This window comes from Diabrotica virgifera, chromosome 3 (assembly GCF_917563875.1).
Source record: "Diabrotica virgifera virgifera chromosome 3, PGI_DIABVI_V3a".
In the NCBI taxonomy this organism is placed as follows: Eukaryota; Metazoa; Arthropoda; class Insecta; order Coleoptera; family Chrysomelidae; genus Diabrotica; species Diabrotica virgifera.
Window position 1 is genome coordinate 207504528 of NC_065445.1, and position 25034 is coordinate 207529561.

The following is a 25034-nucleotide window of genomic DNA, read 5'->3' on the forward strand; positions in this document are numbered from 1 at the left end:
CGCCATTTTGTTTATAAAAAAAGTAGCACACTATCTGCGGACTTTGCATACCTATATTATTAATACATACAATAACAAGATTCGATTCCAGCAATAAAATTGCTGGTAAATAACTTTTCCTTGTATTTTGCTAATTAGCCCAGAGTATATTATTATCTGGTTAACAGACTTCAACTTTTTAATGACGTAACTTTAAATACAAGTAACAACATTAAACACAAAATACTGCAAAGAGAAAGATAAATAAGTGATAAATGCTGTCACTTTTCTTGAGCGCATACGCAGATTGTTTTGAATAAAGTAATTTGAATAAAGTAATATACTGTCTTAACTTGACAAACGACGCACATCGTAGATGAACAAAAATACTTTGCACAAGTCGATATGTGACAGTGTTTGTGTTCGGTGCGTCGTTGATTTTGGATAATCGTATAATGACAATAATGTCATCTAACGATAAATACTTGACCCATAGACGTGACACTTTGTGAGATCGGAGTTTATAGTTTTATTAAACTGTTGATGCAATAACACTCTTTGAGTGGAGATGCGATATATGTAGATTTAATAACTCGGGTATAACTACTTAAAATCAGTCCGGTACTGTTTGTTAGCAATCTCGTGATAATGATTTGACATTTCTAACACAAATTTCGTCAGGTCAAGAATACGAAACTACAACAATTAAATGGAGTAACCAATTAGTCTGACCCTGCAAAAGTTATTTGACAAATTATCTTAAGTTGGCGAAATTGTCTTCTCCAATTATATATCTAAATCTTTTACAGCTACTTGGTGAAAGTTACGTGTCCGTTAACAAAAAATACAGGAAGTGTAAAATACAGTTCATCATCTTGAAATTATTTTAAAATATTTTTTACCACCTACCTATTTGTGGCAAACAGTCAGTAAGTATAAATGGAAAATATTCCCAAATATTCTTTATTATCGTTGTTAAAAATTATTCAAATTTTTTTGAAATATAGTTATATAATATGTGAAAAAGACAGTTTATGTTTCCTTTCGATTCAGAGGTGATACACAATATCGAGACAGCTGTTTCTGCCTTACGGCGTCCTCAGTGGAGCTGCGTTCACACCTCTGAAGCAAGACGAAACGAAACTGTTTATTTATATGGAATTTCAAAAATAGTTTAAAATCTCTTACGTTTAAAGTACTTTTCACTTTTATCTTTACTTTTTGTTAAGTTCAAACAAGAAAAGTTTTCAGATTTAAATAGTTATTTATTATTTTAATAAATTTTATATCTGAAACATTTTTTCTTTAAGAGATGTCGCTACAGCGTCCTAAAAGTGGATTTAAAACTATTTTTGAAATTCCACATAAATGGACAGTCTGTCACAAACAACTTTGTTTAAAACTTCAAGAATGCACATATTTTGCACTTCAAGTAGACGAAAGCGCCGATATAACAAACATAGCACAGCTACTCATATTTGTACGATTTTATTTTTATGAACAATTTATAGAAGAGTTTTTGTTCTGCAAAAAACTTGAATCGAACACTACAGAGGAACTCATATGTCAGGTAAATTGACAGGGCTAGTAGCAAAAATAAAGAGAATTGCTCCTGAATGCCGAAGTACACATTGTGTCATACACCGAGAAGTGTTAGAATTAGAAATAATTAGTAGAAATATTTCTGAAAAATTAGAATCGGGGGGAGCTTGCCCCCCCCCCTTGGAGGTACGCCAAAATCTTCAAAATATTTCAGGTGGTACGCAGTTGCTAGAAGGTTGGGAACCTCTGACTTAAAGCATCATTTGGATACCACAATAAAATCACCAATTGACATATCTTAATATTTAAAGGAGAGTTAGTGCAGTCACTGAAGGTGGATATGAGCTATTACCTCCGATTTCGTTGGACCTCCATCGATTTTCATGAAAATTGGTGTGTTTAGAGGACATCTCAAGGAACAAAGGTGACATGGTGTCAACTTGCGCTTTTACCCTGGGGGTGGTTACCACCCCTTCTCGGGGGTGAAAATAATTTTATTAAAATTATCCCCAGAATTCGATAGAGGGACAAATTCTAAGCAAAATTTGTTACATAAAGTTATTAAAATTTTATTAAACAAAGATTTTAATTATTCGTGAGAAAAATGCATGTTTTTAACCGATTTTTCATACATAACTCAAAAACTATAAGATTTTACAAAAAAGTTATTATTACCAAAGTTGAAGCTAATAAAAATTAAATGAACTGCTAACTGGAAAAACCTTTTATTGTTAACTAAAAGTGAGTTATAGGTAATTGAATGTAAGTATATTTTTTTCTGCGAGTAACCAAATCTAAATAGTCAAGCTTAAATAACGGGAAAATGATGCATTTTATATAAAACATAAGCTTCTTAAACAGTTGTCAAAGTACTTAGAAATATCTATCAAATCAGCCCCCGAACAAGTTGATAGCATTAAAATGTATGCACCAAATATTTTTCAAAATTTATCTTTTAAAATTTTTTCCAAAAAAGTTATTTTTTTTTAATAACTCCGTTAATTTTTACGATATCAGGTTTGCCTAAAAACTATTACGCCCGGTTTCATAATCAACTTAAAGTGAACATTAACTAAAGTTCACTTTAACGTTGAAATTTACACATATAATATGAATTGCATTGATAAAGGTACCAACCTAAAATTTAAAAGTCCACTTTAACTGATTATGAAACCGAGCGTTAGAAAGTTTAGAAAGTTAGAAACATTAATTAAATGGCTATTAAACCACGTTGAATTTATCTTTTGAACCCCTTACTTTTTTTTTAATAAAAGGTTAAATGGCCGCGGTTACATGGTTCTCGCATCAAAATGTAAGCTTTAAACGTTTTAATCTCGGTTATTTTTTACCCTAAAGAAATAGTAAAAAAGTAAAATATTTGATACAGAAAAAACTAAAATTTTTACGTATATTGAGTATTTTTGGAGTTATTATCAAAAAAAAAGGAAAATTACGATAATAATAAAAATTCTGAATTTTTTTAAATTACATCTTTTTTTTTTCAAAAATATGCATTCTAAACCGTTCAAAATTGTTGAAATTATTACTTATGCTAAATTCTTCTAAGGATTACGATAAATTTTAATTTTTGTGGAAATGGCGTTTTATTTTTCACTTTTTCCTAAAAAGTTCTAAACGATTCTCTTATTTTCATCATAACTTGCTTAATTGTGATGCTATTAACTTCTACTGCAGCTCATTTGATAGGTTCTCCGAAGTGCTTAGCAGATATATTTTATAAAATGCATCGTTTTCCCGTTATTTAAGCTTGTGTACTTAGATTTGAGTACACGTCGAAAAAAAATATACATTCAATTACCCATAACTCACTTTGAATTAACATTAGTTTAGTTCTTTAAGTGAAGAGTGTATTCAATTTTTTATTATCTTCAATTTGGGTAATAATAACTTTTTTCTAAAAGCTTATAGTCTATATCTAAGTGAGGAGTATATTCAGATTTTTATTATATTCAATTATGGTAAGAATAACTTGTTTGTAAAAGCTTATAATTTTTGAGTTATTCGTGAAAAACAGCTTTAAAACATGCATTTTTTACGAAAAAATAAAATTTTTAATCTTTAATAACTCAAAAAGTATTGATTTATATTAATAACTTTATATAACAAATTTTGCTTAGAATTTGCCTCTCTATCGATTTATGGTATTATTAAAAATAAATTCACCACCCCCGAGAAGGTATGGCAATCACTACCACGGTAAAAGCGCAAGTTTTTTTTTTTTTTTTTTTTTTTTTTAATGGCTTTGGCAGTTTGCCATACAGCCAGTTACATGTTTTTTTTAATCTCATTAGGAGCAGTAAAAAGTTTATGAATTATTTTCAATTAAATATAGACTAGAATAGATAAATTTAAAGTTGGAAATCAATACAACAATTAGTGAAAAGAAGAGAAAATTTTATATATATACATACACATTAACAAGGGTCACACGCTTCACGTCCAGGGGCCCATCAGGACATTATAATATAAAACATATACAGGAAAACTAGGCCACGGTAAATAGGATTAAACATATAAAGGAGAGAAAACAAAGGTAAACAGTAAAAACAAATTATTATTATTTTTTTTTATCTAAAGAAAAATATTACATTTGGCCAAAAAATCGATTATGCAGTCGTAAATTAATCTGTTTTGAGTCGCTAGAGCAGATAAAACGTTAAACGGAGATTTACCGGTAATGTGAACTATATTATTATATAATAAGGTGGATTCCAGATTATTTTTGGCACAACCAAAAATTACATGATCTAGGTCACCTTCTACTCCACATTCCACACAGTTTTTACTCTCAACCACATGAATTCTTGCAAGATGAGCAGGAAAGCAAGCATGTCCAAATTTTAGCCTAGATATCGTTGTTATATAACGCCTAGGGACATTATAGGTTCTATGCCAATGTGAAACAGGGACAGTTGTGTGTAAAGAAGTGTATCTATTTGGGTTGGTAAAGCAAAACTCAGACCATAGGTCACTCCATTTATGTTTCAAGGCTGCCTTACGTGTGGCAACCAAATCAGAAATACTTGGTAGATATTCTGTGGTTTCCCCTGAATAAATACTTAATTTGGCTAAATGGTCCACATGCTCATTATGTTTAATCCCACTGTGTGCTTTTGCCCATATAAATATCACATTTTTTTTATTTTCTTTAAATTGTTTCACCAATTTTTTAATTAATATTATGTAGGGATTGGAGTATGTGCTTGGAAAAATAGGTTGGTTAATAGCTGTGAGAACTGACATCGCATCTGTAACAATAATAACGGAGGATTCCCTGTTAGAAACAAAAACTAGGGCTTGATATATGGCAATTGCTTCCGCACTAAATATGGAAATATTTGCTTTAAATTTGAACATTTTTTCTACCTTTTCCATGGGGATGTAAAAGGCACATCCTGTACCGTCTCCTGATTTGGAGGCATCCGTGTAGATAGTACTGTGGTAATCCCAATTGGATAAGATGCTTGTTATAATGTTGTTATTTGCTCTTCCAGTGTTTACATAATTTGGTTTAATAAATTTAACGTCATAAAAAAATGTTTCAAAATCATTTGTATCTGTGTGTGATTTTAAGTTAATAGCTTCATCAGCAGAAACTGTGTTTTCTCTAAGAGCTTCACATAGGGTTGGAGAGTTTTTCTTCATCCAATATTTATTCGTTAAATCATAATTGTTTAAATTTATTAATTCGGTATAAAGGAAAGTGTTCTGGTGTTTAATTTTCAGTAAAAATTTTTCGGCCAGGAAATGTCTTCTAAGAGAAATTGGAGGCTCAAGTGCTTCAACATAAAGGGGCTCAATAGGAGTTGTCTTCATGGCTCCAATACAGATCCGCAGACACTGGTTTATAAATATGTTTAATTTGTTTAGTAAGTTCTTGCTGGCAGATCCATATAACCAACATCCCTAATCTACGATAGAGCGAATGTACGTCCTATAAAAAAGTAAGGAAGTCTGAACATCTGTTCCCCACCAAGTTTTAGTTGTCATTTTCAGAAAGTTTAGGCCTTTTTCACATCTATTTAACATATATTCTATGTGAAATTTCCATGTGAGTTTGTGATCCAGTATAATGCCCAAATATTTAACTACCTTTTTAAAAGGAATTTCTCGCTATTTTACTATAAATGTTTCTATATTGGGAATATTATGTCTACTGAAAATGGTCATTACTGATTTTGTGGTCGACAGTTGAAGGTGATTTTCTTCCAACCATATTTCTACAACATTGTAAGTATCCATTAAAAATCCAAAAGCTTCATCTCTCTTCTTTGTTTCGCAGTATATGCTGAAGTCATCTGCATATTGGATAATCTTAAAAGGATATTTTTCCAACTTTAATTTATGTAGGTCAGCTGTGTATAAATTGAAAAGCAAAGGACTTAAGACAGCTCCTTGTGGAATTCCTGTAAAAACATATCTTGGGCCTAATAAACGGTTGTTAAAATCCCTGACATAAACATGTCTTTCTGAATATAATCCGACAATAGCATATACTATTGCCTTAGGAATTTTAAAATCAATAATCATTTTTTTACTCAAAATATTTAAGCTTAAGGTGTCATATGCTTTCTCAATATCAATAAAAATTGTTGGAAGATAGTTATTTCTAGAGAAATTATTTTGAATATTTGTTACTAAGGTTGTAAGTGCATCTAGCGTACCCACTCCTCTTTTGTATGCAAATTGATAGGGCGTAAGCAGGTCTTTTTTATGTAGCCACCATTCTAGCCTATGTTTTAGCATACGTTCGAAAGTTTTTTGCACACATGATAGCAGAGAAATCGGTCTATACGAATGGACCAAATTAGGGTCTTTACCTTGTTTAGGAATCGGTGTGATTATAATTTTTCTAAAGTCTTCAATGCATTCACCTGCAAGCATCTCATCAAAAATTTGTAGAAGAAACCTTTTTGCTTAAATTTGGTAGGTTCTCTAACATTGGATACTTTATTTGATCAAAACCCGGGGCAGTACATTTTTTATTTATTAAAGCATAATTTAGTTCATTAATGTGAAATTTTTTTGCCAAAACATGATTTTTATCTAAGAACGTTTGTTCGATATTTACAGTGGAAGGAACAGTCTGGGGAGCTACATGATTAAAAAACTCATCTATTAAATCATCATTATGTGGCTTACCCAGGTTTATTGCTTTACGATTCATTTTTTTTGCTTGTTTCCATATCATGCTCGCTGGAGTATTTTTGTTGAGATTGGAACACCATTCAATCCAACTTTTTTTAGCTTTTTCTTTTAATGTTCGTTTAGTAAGTGCCATACATTTTTGGTAAGCAAGAAAATTATCTTCTGTGGGGGTTTCTTTGTATACTCGCAGTAAATGTTTTCTTTCAGAAATTATGTTGTCACATTCTGCATCCCACCAAGGTGAAGGTGTTCGATTTTTGCACTTAAATGGTCTGTATTCTCTTAAAGTTCTTTGTGCTGCATTATTTATACAATTGATTAAGAATGCATATTTTTCTTTGGTGGTTGGATATTCTGCATCAGTAAAATTATAAAAATAGTCTTCCACAATCTCTTTATATTGCTCCCAATTAGCTCCTTTTAGGTTCCATCTATATCGCGGAACTGTGATATCCTGCGGAATTTGTTGCATTGCAAGAGTTATTTTTATCATAAAATGATTCGATCCTAGTGTGTCGGAGTAAACTGCCCAATCTATATCACTAGCTACATCCGAGGAGCAAAAGGTAACATCTATCATAGAAACATTGCAGCCTGGCCGGGTAATGCACGTAGGTTCGCCCGTATTCATAACTACAAAATCACAATTATTACTTGCTTCAATGAGTTGTTTACCAATAGAATCGTTTTTATGCGATCCCCAGGTAGAATGATGCGCATTAAAATCCCCACCAATAATACATGGAGTTGAAAATTGCGAAAAAATATTTACCCAATCAGTCGTGTTGGTTTTAATGTCCGGTGCCCTATAAACGGAAACTATACTTAAAATTTTATTGTTGAATTTAATATTAATACCACAAACAAGAAGGTCGACATTAAAATTGGAAACTATGCTTAATTCTAGGTGTGAAATCGATTTTTTGACCAAAATGCAAACTCCAGAAAAACCATCTTGTCTATCCTTACGAATTACATTATAACCTAAAAAACTGTATACTTTGTTGGGTTTAAACCATGTTTCACTTATTATTGCCACATCAATATTATTATTTACAAGATAATGCATCAAACTATTTTTATTGGAAACAGCAGAACGTGCGTTCCACTGACAAATATTTAATGTCTTTAGTAATGGAGTGAAGGTTACTTTTTACATGTTTCCTCCAACACTTTATTTATTCTTGTTTGAATTAAATCATTATTTAAATTTTTTATATCTTCAATAGTATGAATACTTTTTAAAAAATCAACTATACAATCTGCAATTGACTTTACAATGTTTTTATTATTTAAATCTTGATAAGTTGGTGGATTATTATTTCGAGGCAGTGGTTGATTAGGGCCAAACTGAAAAGGGAACATCGGTTGTGGAGGAGGAGTGTCATTAGAAATTCGACGTTTTTTATTGCTGTTGCCGGTAGGACTACGTGTAGGATGTGTGGGCAAAACATAATTGCTATTTTTCTTAAAATTGGAGTGTAAAAAGGAGTTAGAATTTCCAGACCTGGATTCAACTGCTGGTAAAGGCGGAAAATTTTCGTTGGACAAAATAGAAAAACTATTTTTAACAGATATTCCCGAATAAGACATTTCATATTTTTCTCTTGCTTCAATAAAGAAATATTCTCCACAACCATAATATTCTTAATTTTACGTTGTTTCTCATAATGCGGACATTTTCTTGAAATGGAAACATGGTCATTAGTTCTGCAATATATACAGCGAATTTCTGAATCGTTACAAACGTGATTTTCGCCTTTTACGTTACTACATTTAATGCACAATTCCTCAACCCTTTTACAGTTCCCGGAAATGTGTCCAAAAAGCAGACACCGGAAACATTGAGTAATTCTGCTGAAAAACCGCTCTACCGAAAAATAAACACTATTTATTGAAATATAATTGGGTAAAATATTCCCTTCAAAGGTTACAATGACGGTTTTTTTTGGGACATACTGTATATCACCATCCTTTTCTATTCTACGATGTGTACGTTTAACATCAACTACTGTTGCGGAAGATGTTATGTTATCTAAAATATATTTCGTATCGTATTGAGTATCAACATCTCTTATCAAACCCTTAATTTCCAATAAATGATTTGGTATAAACGCTACAAGATCATTTTCTGATAAAAGAGGATTGTTTACCAAAGCATTGGCATCGGAACATGTTTTTAGACAAACTTTTATTCTATTTTTTCCAACGCTTCGAATTTGAATAATATTCTTAACGTTCAATTTCTTATGCAAAATATCTGCCACACATAAAGGATGCAACCGACCTGCATTTTGAATATTTTTCCGTTCGATATAAACACAAATATTATTCAAATTATACTTATCTCCATTCCTTAGGTTAAAAAGTTTAGGTATTTTGTTTTGTTTATGAATATCCTTTTCATTATCACTAATGAGCTGACGACTGGTTCCAGCTGTTGCTACAGAACAAGCAGTGGTATCCATCTCTTGTACGGGGACCGATTCATAATTCGCATCACTTTTAGAGTTATTTACACTCACTGTCTGGTTAATCGTTTCACCTAACGGCGTCTTTATATTTACAGCTTCCCCCATTTAGGGGGAGCTATTTACACTCCGTACACTTTATCGCAAAAAGAGTTTAAACTAGTTTACAAAGTAAAAATTAAATAATTAATAGCCGATATCGGTAATTATCACTGGTTTTGTTGATAGAAATACGTCCGGTACCTATGAAGTCTATCACGATACTGATAAAGCGCAAGTTGGCATTATGTCACCTTTATTCATGGAGGTAACCTCTAACGATTCACCAATTTTCATGAAAATCGATGGAGGTTAGATGAAATTGGAGGTGAAAACCTGCAGTGACTGCACTAAGTGGATTGAAAGATATTTTCCCTAATTTTGACATTGCTTTTTACAGTTATTTGTGCATCCCAGTTGCCAACTTGTCACTGGAAAGGTCATTTTCGAAAATGTCAAGAATTAAAAATAACTTCCCATCAAGTATGACGCAAGAACGTGTTTAAACAATTTGTCGATTTTGTCAAGAAAAAACATTTTTTTTTTAAGTCTCTTTTTGAAAAAGTCTCTGATGTGATCGAACTGGAATGACATTTTTTCCTGTTATAGGTATGTCGGTTAAAACTCAGACGCAACTGGCTAGATATTTTAGTCGATAATTTTTTTTGTTTTTTGCCAATTTGGCAAAAATTTGCAAAATTATTAACTATTTAGTAATTATTAACTATTTAGTAATTCTTTTTTGTCAATTTTACTAAAATTGGCAAAATTACCGACTAAAATATCTAGAAAGTTGCGTCTGAGTTTAGCGAACAGACTATATATAAACATCGTAGTTTAAATCCATTTTAAGTGTATTTTTATTTAAATGAAAATTTCTGCAATTTCTGCATTTTTTTCGCAAATATAGTTCATGTTTGAAGGGCGGCTACAAGAGAATTGTCTATGGCGTCAATGTACCTAAACGCGGCCCTATACAACATTCTTTGCTTAAAATTAGGTATTCTATCAATATCTGAGGTTATTTTGGAAAAAAAAAATTCCACCACCGAAAAGGGGTGGTAACCACCCCCAGGGTGAAAACGGGGTTCGGGTCAATATCACTTTTGAAGCTAAGGGTAGGATAAGCCTAATTCCAAAATTTCATGTAAAACGGTTCATAGTAAAATATTTCTGAGTAGTCCAAAGAAATAAGATTTTTCTCGTGACACATCCCCGTCCAGGCCGAAACCAAATTTTTTAAGTAGCATGGACATCTATATTAATAACCAATATGTTTCCTGCAGCCGATTTTGATGATATACATAGTTATAAACAAATGAAGATCAAAAAACGGTAAATTTTCGCTTTTTTCGTCAATAACCATAAAGTTAACCATTTTAAACAAATTTGAGAGTAAGAATCTCATAAATCGTCTAAAAACTTTCAATATGGCGTTAGCTGAATATGTCTATCCTTATTGGTTGCTTAGAAAATTGCAAAATAAATCATACATTTTGAGTTTTTATAAATATTCATAACTTATGTAAAAATTAACTTAGAACCTTCTTATTACACGAATTGCTGAGACTTCTGGTACTTAAATTATATTTTTAATTTCAAAGCAATTGGTCAACTAGTTTAAAACTTATTTAGTTTGTTTATCCCAAATTCATTTTTTTTGCAACAATACAAGTCAGAAAATTATGAGGTTACAGTAAGAATTCTGACAGTTTATGGAAGAAGAACATCTATGCTATTGACTTAATTAAAAAAAAAGAGAAAAAATAATTTTAAACAGTGTAAAATTATTTTGCAAATACACGTTGATTTTTTGCTTACTAATAAACAATTAGAATAACTTTTTAACCCTTACTCGTAGAAAAATTATTTTTTCATATTTGGAAAGAATGAATTTTTATACACATTTAGAAAGAAAAACAATTGTCCTAGAACAATTATGGACGAAGTTAGCCCCCCTTTTTTTAATTCACATGTTTTTGCAAAATAATTTTGCAGTATTTAGAATTATTTTTTGTCATTTTTTTTAATTAAATTAATAGTATAAATCTTCTTCTTTCATAAACAATCCAAAGTATTACTGTAACTTCATCATTTTCTGACTTATAGCGTTGCAAAAAAAAATAATTTTGGAAAAACAAATTAAATACCTTTTAAACTATTTGACCAATGGCTTTAAAATTTAGGGTATAATTTAAGCACCAGAATTCTCAGCATTCCGTGTAATAAGAACGTTCTAAGTTAACTTTTACATAAGTTATGAATATTTGTAAAAAGTCAAAATTTTTGATTTATTTTGCAATTTTCTAAGCAACCAATAAGGATAGACATATTCAGCGAACGCCATATTGAAGTTTTTTATACGGTTTATGAGTTTCTCATTCTCAAATGTGTTCAGAATACTTAACTTTTTGGTTATAGACGAAAAAAGCGAAAATTTACCGTTTTTTGATCTTCATTTGTTTATAACTATGTATATCATCAAAATCGGCTGCAGGAAACATATAGGTTATTATTATAGATGTCCATACTACTAAAACAATTTATTTTCGGCCTGGAGGGGGTTGTGTCACCAACAGGATATTTTTTTCCTTATTTCTCTGAACTAGAGCTAAAAAGCTTCAATGACTGCACTATTTTATTTCGGCAGTGGAGTAGCATTCTAGTAGTGTTCTCAGATCGGTCAGATCTTCTGACCTTCTATTCTATAATAATTATAATTTTAAATGTATTGTTGTCCTCGTTTATGTTAATGAAGAGCCCAGTGATCATCCTAAATACGTAAATTATCATCTATTTGGTAAATATATACTATAGAGTTGATAGTATTAGGTTGGTATTATCTTCGAAATTATATCGAAATAATTGTTTATTAGTCGTGAAATTCGTTCTATTTTTATTATATTATTGTTGTCAGTAAGATACTCCTGATCATTGTGAAACGATATCACGATTACTGACAGCACGACAGTGGTGAAAGTGATTTAGAGTGGTGAAAAAAAATTGAAAACATTAATTGCATTACCACGAATCAGTGCCAATACCAAGAAATAAAAGTTAATGTAATTAGTAATTGCGAGAGTGTTGTAATTAGGTGAGTAAGTGTATAAATAAATTTAGAGGCACTATTTCGTGCTACACTTAATCTCTGAAGATACATATCTGTAGCCACATATCTGTAGCCATATATCTGGCAGATGCTTAAGTAAGCAAATCAAGAAAAAGTAAGGAGAAGAAGAAGAAGTGTTCTGGCAAAGGTTGATACGTGCGTTTAACTAAATTTTTGAGAAAAGCATTTTGAAAATTTGAATCATGTTTTGCCAAAACAAAACCGAAAAGTAATCAACATAAGATATCAAAAAATAACATATAATATATCAAGTTTTGTCCTAACTAATAAGTTAAAAGCAGATATATCATATTATTGTCATTCTCATTTTTAAGGGTTTTACCTTCATCATAGGCAGACCAAACTCTACTATCTTGAAGAAATGTTATTAAATAACATATTAAGCAAATAAACGGACCTATCAGAACATCGGATTAATCAAGTTTTGCCATACCACTACAGATATAGTACATGCTATATAGGTAAAAATCAACCATTACCTTCGAGTTCGGTTAAATTCTATTGATTTTCATGAAAATTGGTGAGTGTAGGGTGGGCTGAAAAAACACTTTTTGTTTTTTTTTATTCGCAATACATCACAAAAGTTGTTAATTACCTGTCTGAGTAAAACTCTGAAAAAAAATTCCAAATAAAATAATGTTTTCCGTTCGCGCATTGCATTCAAACTTTTAAAAATTTGTGAAAATTTGCTGTTTTCTTTAATTTTTTTAAAAATACAAAATGTATTATTATGAAAACGCAATAGGTCCTAATGATGAGTTTAAGGCATGAAGAAAACAAAAAAACGACGAATTTAATAAATTTTTATTGTTAAACGTTCGCGCAAAGCAGTTAAATATTACAATTTCTCACAAAAATGACCGATTTTCCAATTTTTTTTACATCACATTTACTTACTCAAATAACTATAATTAGAACAAAATAAAATAATTAAACAAAAAACAAACAATTTTATTAAACAGTTTGCACTGAAAAGTCAGATTTTGTTGAAAATTCAGGCATAATGGACCGTGACAGGAGGGTGGTTCTTATCAAGCCATCTCTTGCGTCTACTCCACACACTTTTTTTGAAGCTTCAGAAACGAGCTTTACACACCGTTCTACTGCTTGTGTGTGACAAGGAAAATCATCAAAATCAGGTGCCAGAGGTGTGCCAGAGTGTATCAGTTGTTTAATTTCTTCATCCGTGATCCTCCTTAAAAGGGGAGGAGGAGAAAGTTTACACGTGTCCCAAAAAATCATGTCGGTGTAGTCTGTAGCATCGAAATTTATCCTCGGAGTGTAGAAATTTCGTATTAGCTTTCCCTTCATAAGCGATCGTGCTTTCCAAATTCGGCGCAACCCTAGTTCTCTGATGAATCTACTTTAATCAACTATCATTGTAAGAAGCAAATTTTCGGGATGAGCGAAAAATGCGTTCCGCTCAATCACAGGGTCAATGACTTGCAGCAAGTTTTGAGATAGATAGCGTGATGTTCTGATGGTTTCAAAAACAATTTTCGGACCATCTGTAAACTTTTTGCTTGTTTTAATTTTGAACCACAGAGGCATATAGCATTTTAAAATAAAATGTATTAACTGCTTAACCTCTTCAGAGGGTATTTACATGCTTACATAAAGTCGGAGTACTCGATTAGCCGCAGTCAATCACCTTGAATGTGAAAGGGGGCCAGGATCACGGGCCGCCAAATCTTCTGAAATAGTACCTGTATTGATGGCAACAGAAATGTCAAGTAGGTACATTTGATCCTTGCTCAGGACTTTTCTGTCTATAATAGGTATGGGGCAATCCACAGGCTCAAATTGGACCGGCGGTAGTTTTTCACAGCCAACAAGTTTTTTCCCAATTGGTCCACTGAAAGATTTTGGCCCTGTGGTTACTCCATCAAAAGTGGTGAAAAAGGTGGCGGAACGGTAGCTCATTGAAGTGCAGCAGACAAATAGCCCACTGCACTGGTCTTCTAACATGCAACTCAATCTGACGAATGACACCTTTTTTCCAACCTGTATTAATCACCGTTCCATCACTCCCAATCACATCAAGTTCTTCAAGGGAAATCCCTTGTTTAGCCAAATAGGCAACTATAGAAGAAGCTATGTCTTTGGATAGTCCTGAAGAGGGAGAAACATGGCCAATATATTTTGATCCAGGTTCTTGAATGAGGGAATAGTGGTCTTCTTTCTCAGTTTTTCGAAAGCGCTTTGAATTAATTTCTTTTATTACTATGGTTTCATCTTTTCTCCCATCAAAGTACAATCCATGTAATGCTTCCTTAATCGATTGACACTGCAAAAAATTTCTGTTTTGAGTTTTTCCTCTGCGTATTTTATTTTTGTCAATAACTTGGGAAGTGTCTGTGTCATTAATGATACCAAAATCTTGAAGGACAGATGACGCGATCGCGGCCGTGGCTCGATCAGAGACTCCGAAACGATCACTAGCTAGAGATGTTGTTTTGAGATTGATCCTCATCTGCCATGGTTTTTTATTTTTGACAACTCGGTGCCGCACTGGAGGGTCGTATAAGTCAAGGTCATCATCACTATCAGAATCTTTTTTCACCTTTATAAACTGTACGTTTTCGTCAGATTCCTTAATTATTCCTCTCGACGTACTTGGCTGGGGCTCTATGTTCTTGGCTTTTCTGTCAAGCCGTTTCGCTAATTTGAGTGTTTCCTGCAAGTCCAACGAGCAAATCTTTCCCAAATCATACCTTCTTTGTAGATAAATAAATCGTAATTCAATAGCTGGAATTTTGTTGGCTTTCTCACAATGACAGTTTATTGAAATCGTGCACTTGCACTCACTCAACTTAGTTTTTTTACAAGTGCAGTTCACGACAATTGGACATTTACACGCAGCCATATCAAAAAGCAAGGCAGAATCACGTTTGAACTCGTCAATCTTTTTTTTGAAATCGGGTTTGTTTATGTCACGATGCATGGTAAGATTTTCTGATTTTGTAGTACTTATCATGGTACTTATTAATAAGTTGCACTATTCTTTCTTTGGTCACCGAAGGAATAGAAGCTTTTGAATACAAATTCATTATCTTTGTAGCAACCGTATTAGCTACTTCACTAAAGCTCACTTTTTTGTTGTTAGTGTAGAGTGACATCTCATACCTTACTTGGAAGCAGCACAATAAGACATCTTCGTAATTGGGGAGTTTATTATTTGGAAAATCTCGAGGATTACCAAGAATCGGGCATTCAAAATCCTTTCTTGTAGTGACTTTTTTACACGACATTTTTTACCAAAATTCACTAACACGATGAACAAAACAAAATGTTGAAAACGAACTTGAAACAATTTACAAATATGACTTCGGTAATGGATAGGTAGTAGGTAACTGAGGAAGGAAGGTTAGACGAGATAGAGAAACACTCGAGTGAAGAGTGGGGAGTGTTGGGAAGAACCGGTTTCCCCCAACAGATCATATGATCTAGAGTAACCTCCGTAACAACCGCGTAAAGTAAATTCGCCCGGGCGGAAACCGGTTTTACATGATTTTTTGCATTCGATGATTACTTTAGAATACGACCATATGAACTGTTCAAACCGCAGCTTCGGTGGGAGATTGAAATAAGCGGTACTTATTATTACTAGTTTTGTTCAAAATTAAGCAAAAAGTTGTAAAAATACCATGTTTTACACGATTTGCGCGGTCAGTTAATGTTGAAAAACTACTGATTTTGAAGTAAAAACCTCACATGTAGGTAGGTGGTATATAATTTATTAAAAAAATTTTTCTAAAAATGATCCAAGATGGATAAAATCACAAACGTTTTCGGACCAATCAGTCCATCATCAGGTGGTAGAAACCTAAAATAAGCAAACCACTGTATTAAAAAAGCCAAGATGAAATTTGACTGTCTGAAAGTTAGGAAAATTACAACATGTGGTTACTTACTACAGATCCAGAGTAGTTGGAACTAGCTACATATTTAGGTCAAAAGACCTTAATGTAATAATAATTATGCCATTTAGGCTACAAAAATGTCGACAATAAGTCGATGTCACAAGAAATTAAATTGCAACGGTATTACAAAGTGGTCTTCATCTTGGCCTCAAACTGACAGACTAAAATATGACATTGAACGGATATTGACAAGACCTTCTAGGGAATTTTGTGTGTATGTAGTTATATTGTATTTTAGAAATGCGAAAAATATAAAAAATATTTTTACTTAACTGAATGAAAAATTATTTTTTATATTTTTCGCATTTCTAAAATACAATATAACTACATACACACAAAATTCCCTAGAAGGTCTTGTCAATATCCGTTCAATGTCATATTTTAGTCTGTCAGTTTGAGGCCAAGATGAAGACCACTTTGTAATACCGTTGCAATTTAATTTCTTGTGACATCGACTTATTGTCGACATTTTTGTAGCCTAAATGGCATAATTATTATTACATTAAGGTCTTTTGACCTAAATATGTAGCTAGTTCCAACTACTTTGGATCTGAAGTAAGTAACCACATGTTGTACTTTTCCTAACTTTCAGACAGTCAAATTTCATCTTGGCTTTTTTAATACAGTGGTTTGCTTATTTTAGGTTTCTACCACCTGATGATGGACTGATTGGTCCGAAAACGTTTGTGATTTATCCATCTTGGATCATTTTTAGAAAAAATTTTTTAATAAATTATATACCACCTACCTACATGTGAGGTTTTTACTTCATTAGTAAGTTTTTATTATGGTATACAGCCAATGAGAGGAATCTTTTCCTTTAAATTTTTTTTAGGTTTCTCATACGCTAAATTCAACATTAGGACCTATTGAGTTTTGATAATAGTGAATTTAGTTATTAGAAAAAAAGTCAAAGACGAGCAAATTTTCGCAACTTTTCAAAAGTTTGAATGGAATGCGCGAACGGAAGATATTTTTTATTTAGAAATTTTTTTCAGAAATTTACTCAGATAGGTAATTAACAACTTTTGTGAGGTATTGCGAATCAAATAAAAAAAAAATGTTTTTTCAGCCCACCCTAAGTGAGTGGTGAGAGGATACCTCACAATAAGCAAAAATGACTCAGGATACAATAAACAAAAGTGACATGGTGACAACTGGCGCTTTTACCCTGCGGATGGATCCCCTTCTCTTGGGTGAATAATAGCTTATTAAAAATAACCCCATAACTTGAGAGGTACAAATTCTAAGCAAAATTTGGTATATAAAGTTATCAAAATAAATTATTATCTTTGGAGTCGGTAAAGATAAAAATTTGAATTTTTCGTGAAAGAAATGCATGTTTTAAAGTGGTTTAAAAAAACTAACCTTTAAATCCCTTATTTTTTAGGATAAAACGCTAAAGGGTCCAAGTTACATGGTTCTCGCAGTAAAATTTTAGCTTTAAATATTTAAATATAATATTTCGTATTTTTTTTATCCTACAAAACAGAAAGATATTTTTTTAAAAGTCTCAAAGTTTCTTCTGAATTATTTTTTACGTATATCGAGTATTTTTAGAGGTGTTATTAAAAGAAAAGAATATTAACGAAAATTTGACAAATTCTGTTTTTTTTTACATTATAATTTTTATCAAAAATATGCATTCTAAACTGATCAAAATTTTCATTACTTTACTAAGATAGAGTTGTATAAAAATTATTATATGTATGTATTATATGTATGTATTATATGTATGTATTATATGTATGTATTATATGTATGTATTATATCTATGTATTATATGTATGTATAATAGACTTTAAAATTTTCGGCGTATTATTATTCGGAAATGGCTCATGTTTCATTTTTTACTTTTTCCTAAAAAATTCGAAATGGCTCTCCTATTTTGATCATAAGTTGCTTAATTTTAATGCTTTCAAATTTTTTGGACCTTATTTGGTAGAGATATACTGAGTACTTTGACAAGTATTCAGTGAGAATATTTTATAAAATGCATCGTATTCCCGTTATTTAAGCTTGAATACTTAGATTTGAGTACTCGCTGAAAAAAATATACATGCAATTACCTATAACTCACTTTGAATTTGACTACTAATGGATTTTTCAATTCAAGTAACGCATTTATTCGATTTTTTATGTGTTTAAATGTAATAATAACTTTTTTGTGAAAACGTATGGTTTTAAAGTAATTTGTGAAAAACCGCTTTTAAAGATGCATTTTTTACGAATAATAAAAATTTTTGACCTTTCTAACTCAACTTTTTAATAATTTCTTTTAATAAATTAACAAATTCTGCTTAGAATTTGTCCTATCGATTTACGGGGTTATACTTGAATAAAATAATTTTCCCCCCGAGAAGGGGTGGCATCCACTGTCAGGGTAAAAATGTTAGTTTGCACCATGTCAGTTTTCCTTCTTGCGGTATTCCCGCAATATTTAATAAATTTGGATGAAAGTTCAACGAAATCAGAGGTGAATACCTTTGGTGACTGTACTAATAGGCGGGTAATTTTTTATCAAAAAATGTTGCTTTTATACCCACAAGCCGAAATAAATAAAAGTTCTCCATGAAAACTTATTTAATTATTATAAAAATCATTAAAAAAATTATAAAAATTGGTTTTTTGTTTGTTTTTTTTTTCTGGCCTTGATTTTGAACTTTTAGCCACGTGTTCCAAACGGTTTTGACTGTATTCTAAAATTCTTAAAAGAAACACGTTTATTCCAACTAATCTAACCAGTGCACGCACAGTGTTTAATCTACAAGTTTTTATTGTTTGGCTTCGCTTCACTAATTAAGAACTGGCCGTATCAAATGTATTTATAATGTATTAATAATTTGCAAGCAAACATAATATACAGAGATTGTCTGTAATTTGGAATAAATTCAATATCTCAAATACTAATTGTTTTTTTGAAAAATGCTCAGACCCATCGATTAGTATTTCAAATTGTCCTTTTTGACATACAATAATAATGTATACAGGGTGTCCAAATTTAGAGATATGACGTCATCGTCGATTTTCTTAAATGGCAACGCTGTCATTTTGATAGCTATTTTGATAGGGTGTGTAAAGTTATACACAACTGCAAAATATCAAATTTTTATTCTCTACCATTTAGAAGATAATAAAAAATAACAAAGTTATGTCTGCAATTTGGAATAAATTCAATAATTAAAATACTAATTGTTTTTTCTAAAAATGCTCAGATCCGTCGATAAGTATTTAAAATTGTCTTTTTTGACATACAATAATAATGTATACAGGGTGTCCCAATTTAGAGATATGACGTCATCGTTGATTTTCTTAAAGGCAACACTGTCATTTTGATAGCTATTTTGATAGGGTGTGTAAAGTTATACACAACTGCAAAATTTCAAATTTTTATTCCCTACCATTTACAAGATAATAAAAAATAACGAAGTTATGAAAAACAAGTAATTAAATAATAATTCAATTTAATTATTTCAATTAAGCAAATGCTCATAACGTTGCCCATTGACAATTTGACAATAATTGAGGGCAACATTATGAGTATTTTCTTAATTGAAATAATTAAATTCAATTATTATTTGATTACTTGTTTTTCATCAGTTTGTTATATTTTATTATCTTGTAAATGGTAGGGAATAAAAATTTGAAATTTTGCAGTTGTGTATAACTTTACACACCCTATCAAAATAGCTACCACAATGACAGCGTTGCTATTTAAGAAAATCAACGACGACGTCATATCTCTAAATTGGGACACCCTGTATACATTATTACTGTACGTCAAAAATTACAATTTGAAATACTAATCGACGGGTCTGAGCATTTTTCAAAAAAACAATTATTAGTATTTTAATTATTGAATTTATTCCAAATTACAGACATAACTTTGTTATTTTCTATTATCTTATAAATGGTAGAGAATAAAAATTTGATATTTTGCAGTTGTGTATAACTTTACACACCCTATCAAAATAGTTATTAAAATGACAGTGTTGCCATTTAAGAAAATTAACGATGACGTCGTATCTCTAAATTGGGACACCCTGTATACATTATTATTGTATGTCAAAAAGGACAATTTGAAATACTAATCGACGGGTCTGAGCATTTTTCAAAAAAACAATGAGTATTTGAGATATTGAATTTATTCCAAATTACAGACTCTCTCTGTATATCCCAAAACGTAACGGTATCTATATCAATTTGTTTATGGATTTTTTAAACTGATTTGTGTCATATAAAATCAAAATTTACGTATACGGAATTTACGTATACGGAATTACGTATTTTGAAAGTACTTAAGGATTTATCTGATATTTTTTTTAAATTCGTGTTAAAGTAAGCATTTTACGAAAAAATCACAAGGATAACTTTCATCTTAAAATAACCCAGATTATGAAAACAAAAAGTGGTTTCGAAAAAAAAAAGCAATTTATGTCAGCAACAGCTGACAACAAGTTATGCCATATAAAATCAAATAATAGAATTACGTATTTTGAAACTACCTAACCTACTCTTTTATCTCCTTTTTTTAATTCGAGGTCCAGCCAAATGAAAAATGGTCTCTAAAAACTCAGTATTTGGCTTTTTTCGTCATTTTTAATTGTTTATTTGCATTTTACGCTTAAAGTGAGAATTTTACGACAAAACCACAATATAAACTAAAAAAAAAGAAGAAAACCCATTTAATTATAATTTGCTTAACACTAAAAAGTCGGAGGGGCCAATGTGGCCCCTGTTGCGGTTTGAAGTTATTGTAGTTTTTGTTATTTGAGGCAATAATAATTTCATATTTTTGGGATCGGTACTCACCGGAGGGACCGCAGACGTTCGGATAAAATTAGCGTCTCTTTGCAAAGACAATGACGTCGACTTTGCAAAGTAACAAGACACTTACTCAACACACACACTACACATTACACCTGAGTTAGTGATAAGTTATACAATTACGTGGCTAAAGGTTCTAGTTCTAAACCAAGGCCAGAATCAAAGAGAAAAATTTTCATAATATATGACTTTTAATATTTTGATACAAAGACTTGTTTAACACAAAAAAATATTGTTTACTAAATTTATTAAACGGTTTTTTCTAACAAATCTACCATAAAAGTCTAAAGGGGCCAAATTGGCCCTGTGTAATTTATTGTGGTTTTCTGGAAAATTCGACGAGCCTTTCTTTCAAATTTCTGTCGGATGGGTAAAATTATATTTATGTATATTTATTGTAAATGGTTACCCTTATACTAGTACTGATCATCTACGTAATAAAGATAAAATTGTTGGTGCACACAACTGAACACAAAGATACAATTGTGGGTGTAGAGGACCAAATGACGAGTCTTTATACTACGAAAGTAACTTCAAGACTTTATAATACTCTTGACTTGGAAGCAAAAAATGCATGGATTGTTTATAAAGAAATAACTGGAAGTAGACTCAGTCTTTGTAAGTTTATTCTTCGGCTGTGTGAAGAATTATGGGCCCCATACCTTGCCTCCCGAAATCTGGAACTACGCCTAGCAGCACCAGGTCTACCAACAACTATCACTGTAACTATCCAAAAAACGACAAAAATATTAGCTGAAAATATTTTGTAAAGGAAATCATACTTCCAATCATTACCGCGGCTGTAACAAGGCAATGTGTGGCAAATGTCAAAAACTGCAAACTGTATGGTAGGTATTCCGAATGTTTTTGATAGGCAGCGAATGTGTTAAACAATGAAAGTAAAAAATAAAATTAGGTTAGGTATATTGTCTAGAGTAGATTTAATTTCTTTAAAGTGAGTTTTAATTGATTAAAGAACGTGGGGCCAAAATGATCCCTTCCGGCTTTCTAGGTAGGTAAGCTAAGCCCGACTTTCTAGTGTGAAAATTATTGTTAGATATAAATAAATATGAAGTTTTGAAGAAAATATGAAGTTTTGAAATATGAAGAAATAATTGACTATGAAGTTTCATGATATCATAAAATACCATTAAAAATTACCATTAATTTATGGATAAGAGGTCGACAGAAAAAACCAAATACTTGATAATGAAGGGTTACATATTACATTTTTTTCATTGTATGAATTTCGAGAACTTTGATATGAATATGCCAGTATTGAATTCAAATTTTTATAGTATGTTTGGCAAAGGTGGTAGTAAGTAGTGACACAAAGTTATACTATTATGAGCACAACAATATTTTTCTTACTAATAACTAAAAAATAATCTTAAAAACCTTTACAAGAATAAAACCGTGGAATGTAAGTTGATGTAAAATTCACTGTGGCTTTTAATAATTCCATTGGATCAAATAAGATAGGTTAAATCTTCATACTTTTTTCTGGCAATTGGAATTTTTTTTTTTTGATAGATCCTATTAATTCCAATATATTTAAAAGAGGATATTTTGTTGGGATTTCTGGTTGGTATTTCTTTGAATAAGTTGACGGTTTTAAAATAATAAGATTCATTAAAAGAAGTTTTATAGGAAAATGCTAGGATTATCCTTTTCGACTTTCAGTATTTAAACATCACTTAACTTAAAGACTTCTGCTTAAAGACCTAAAGTAATACCTAAAGTCGAAGTGAAAAAAACTTTGCACACTCTTATTTTGTACATTGTTTAACAAAATGAAAAGCATTGTTATTGGTTCTTCCACCACTTTTTGCTACATTAACCTGTTGCATCAATGCTATTATACAGTATGTCCCTGTAAGTTGTATCCATGTGGAAAACTTTTTTATTATTAATTTTACGAAAAAAAGTGATTCTTTATAAAAAGCTCTGCATGGTCCACAACCTAAGATTTAACCATCAAATATCAAATTTTTTGAATATTATACGAGGTATGTCCAAAAATTTGAATTTCACTCAAGAGTAAAGTAGCTTTATTTTTCGTAATATTGGAAATTGCTATTATGAAAAGTTGTTTGGAATTAAAAACTATATTCTAATATGCAATTATATCCTTCTAATTGAATTTTTTTTTTAATTATGGATAACTGTCATTATTTTTTCAGTTATTTCAATTCTGATAACTCTTTTATTATTAATTTTACGAAAAAAACTGATTCTTAATAAAAAGTTCTGGATGGTCTAAAACTTAAAATACAACCATCTTATATCAAATTTTATCAATTTTATACGAGGTATGCCAAAAAAGCTAAATTTAGATCAAAAGTAAAGTCCCTTATAGTACAGAATATTTCAATTAGAAGGATGTAATTACATACTAAAACATAATTTTTAATTCCAAATAACTTTTTGTAATAACAATTTTCGATATTGTGAAAAATAAACGAATTTTACTCTTGAGCGAAATTCATATTTTTTGACACACCTCGCATAAAATTGATAAAATTTGACATAAGATGGTTGTATTTTAGATTTTAGATCATGCATAACTTTTTATTAGGAATTACTTTTTTTCGTAAAATTAATAATAAAAGAGTTATCTGAATTAAAATAACTGAAAATAATGCTACTTATCCATAATTTTTCAAAAAAAAAAAAATTTAATTAGAAGGATGTTATTGCACACTAGAATACAGTTTTAATTCCAAACAACTTTTCATAATAGCAATTTTCAATATTGTGAAAAATAAACGGTAAGACCCCATTTTAACAGTCCCCGTTTCAGCGGTTCTCGATTCCACCGACCCTTTTCAGCAGTCCCCGGTTCAGCGGTACCCATTTCAGCAGTCCCCGTTTCGGCGGTTCTCGATTCCACCGACCCGTTTCAGCGACGTTTGGTTCTGCAGCATGTCGTTTGAGAGGCATCTTTCAGGAAAATGAGTAAAAACAGGACCCTCTTGGGGACAGTAGCTTTAACAATAAAAAATGAATTTTATAAAATAAACAATAAATTGTCCCAAAATCACCCTATATATAGCTTTGCAATTGCATAAAAAGTAGGGTAATATAGTAAATAATTTGCAAAAAAAATTTTAGATTAATTCATGCAATAGTTTTTGTAAAATTGTAAAAGTTTATCCTAGAGGCTAAATATTTATAACATTATTCTACATAAACCAATTTACTTAGGATGATTCTGCGGGTACCTATCGAAAGAGGGAGAGCGGGTTTATCAAATCAATTTGTTAGAAGTAAAAAAAATATTTTTTCTACTAGCGTGCGGAAAATCACATTTTCCGCACCAAAAAAACAGTGAGTAAAATCCATTTTTTTTTACAACCACTACTCAAAAAGAGCTTTTTCTACGCCCCATTTTTAAAGTTCCTAATATTACACCGGTTTGTTGCACTTAAAACGGCTGTTTATAGTTAGAGTGACAAAATGTAAAAAGGCATTAAAAATAATGCCACAGCGTTAACTTTATTTCACGGTTTCCATATGCGAACACAATTATTGATTAGTCCAGTTAGTCCACACCATACCGAAAATAAATTGTCAAGTCACCTTTGACTTTGACAGCATATGAACTACACGTGTTTTTACGTGTGTAAGTGACTTACAAAATAATAATAATTGTAAAATTCAATAACTTTTATAATAAATGTAATCAATTTACTTTTCAGGGATTTTCCATTTAATTTAAAAGGGTCCTTACTTTTTATTATTTCACTGCATATTCTTCTTCTTCTTGTAGTGCCTATCCGTTTCGGAGGTTGGCGACCATCATGGCAATCTGCACTTTGCACACTGCTGCTCTGAAAAGATTTGTAGTGGTTGTGTTGAACCACGTTCGTAGATTTTTAAGCCAGGAAATCCTTCGCCTTCCTGGTCCTCGCTTTCCCTCTACTCACTGCATATACAATCCATAAATTAGAA

General features: G+C 31.2%; 1 protein-coding gene across 3 annotated transcripts in view; it reads left to right on the forward strand.

Moving 5' to 3' along the window:
* Window positions 1–417: 417 nt before the first annotated feature.
* The window catches only part of LOC126881514 (UDP-glycosyltransferase UGT5-like), an 83295-nt gene continuing 58678 nt past the window's right edge, over window positions 418–25034 (forward strand). The window contains exon 1 of one of the 3 annotated variants that reach the window (XM_050645809.1): window positions 418–908. The gene's annotated coding sequence lies outside the window, so the exon portion shown is untranslated. Of the gene's footprint in view, window positions 909–9787; window positions 9810–12008; window positions 12295–25034 lie in introns of those variants that run through there. The other 2 variants (XM_050645811.1, XM_050645810.1) reach the window with 2 other exon arrangements.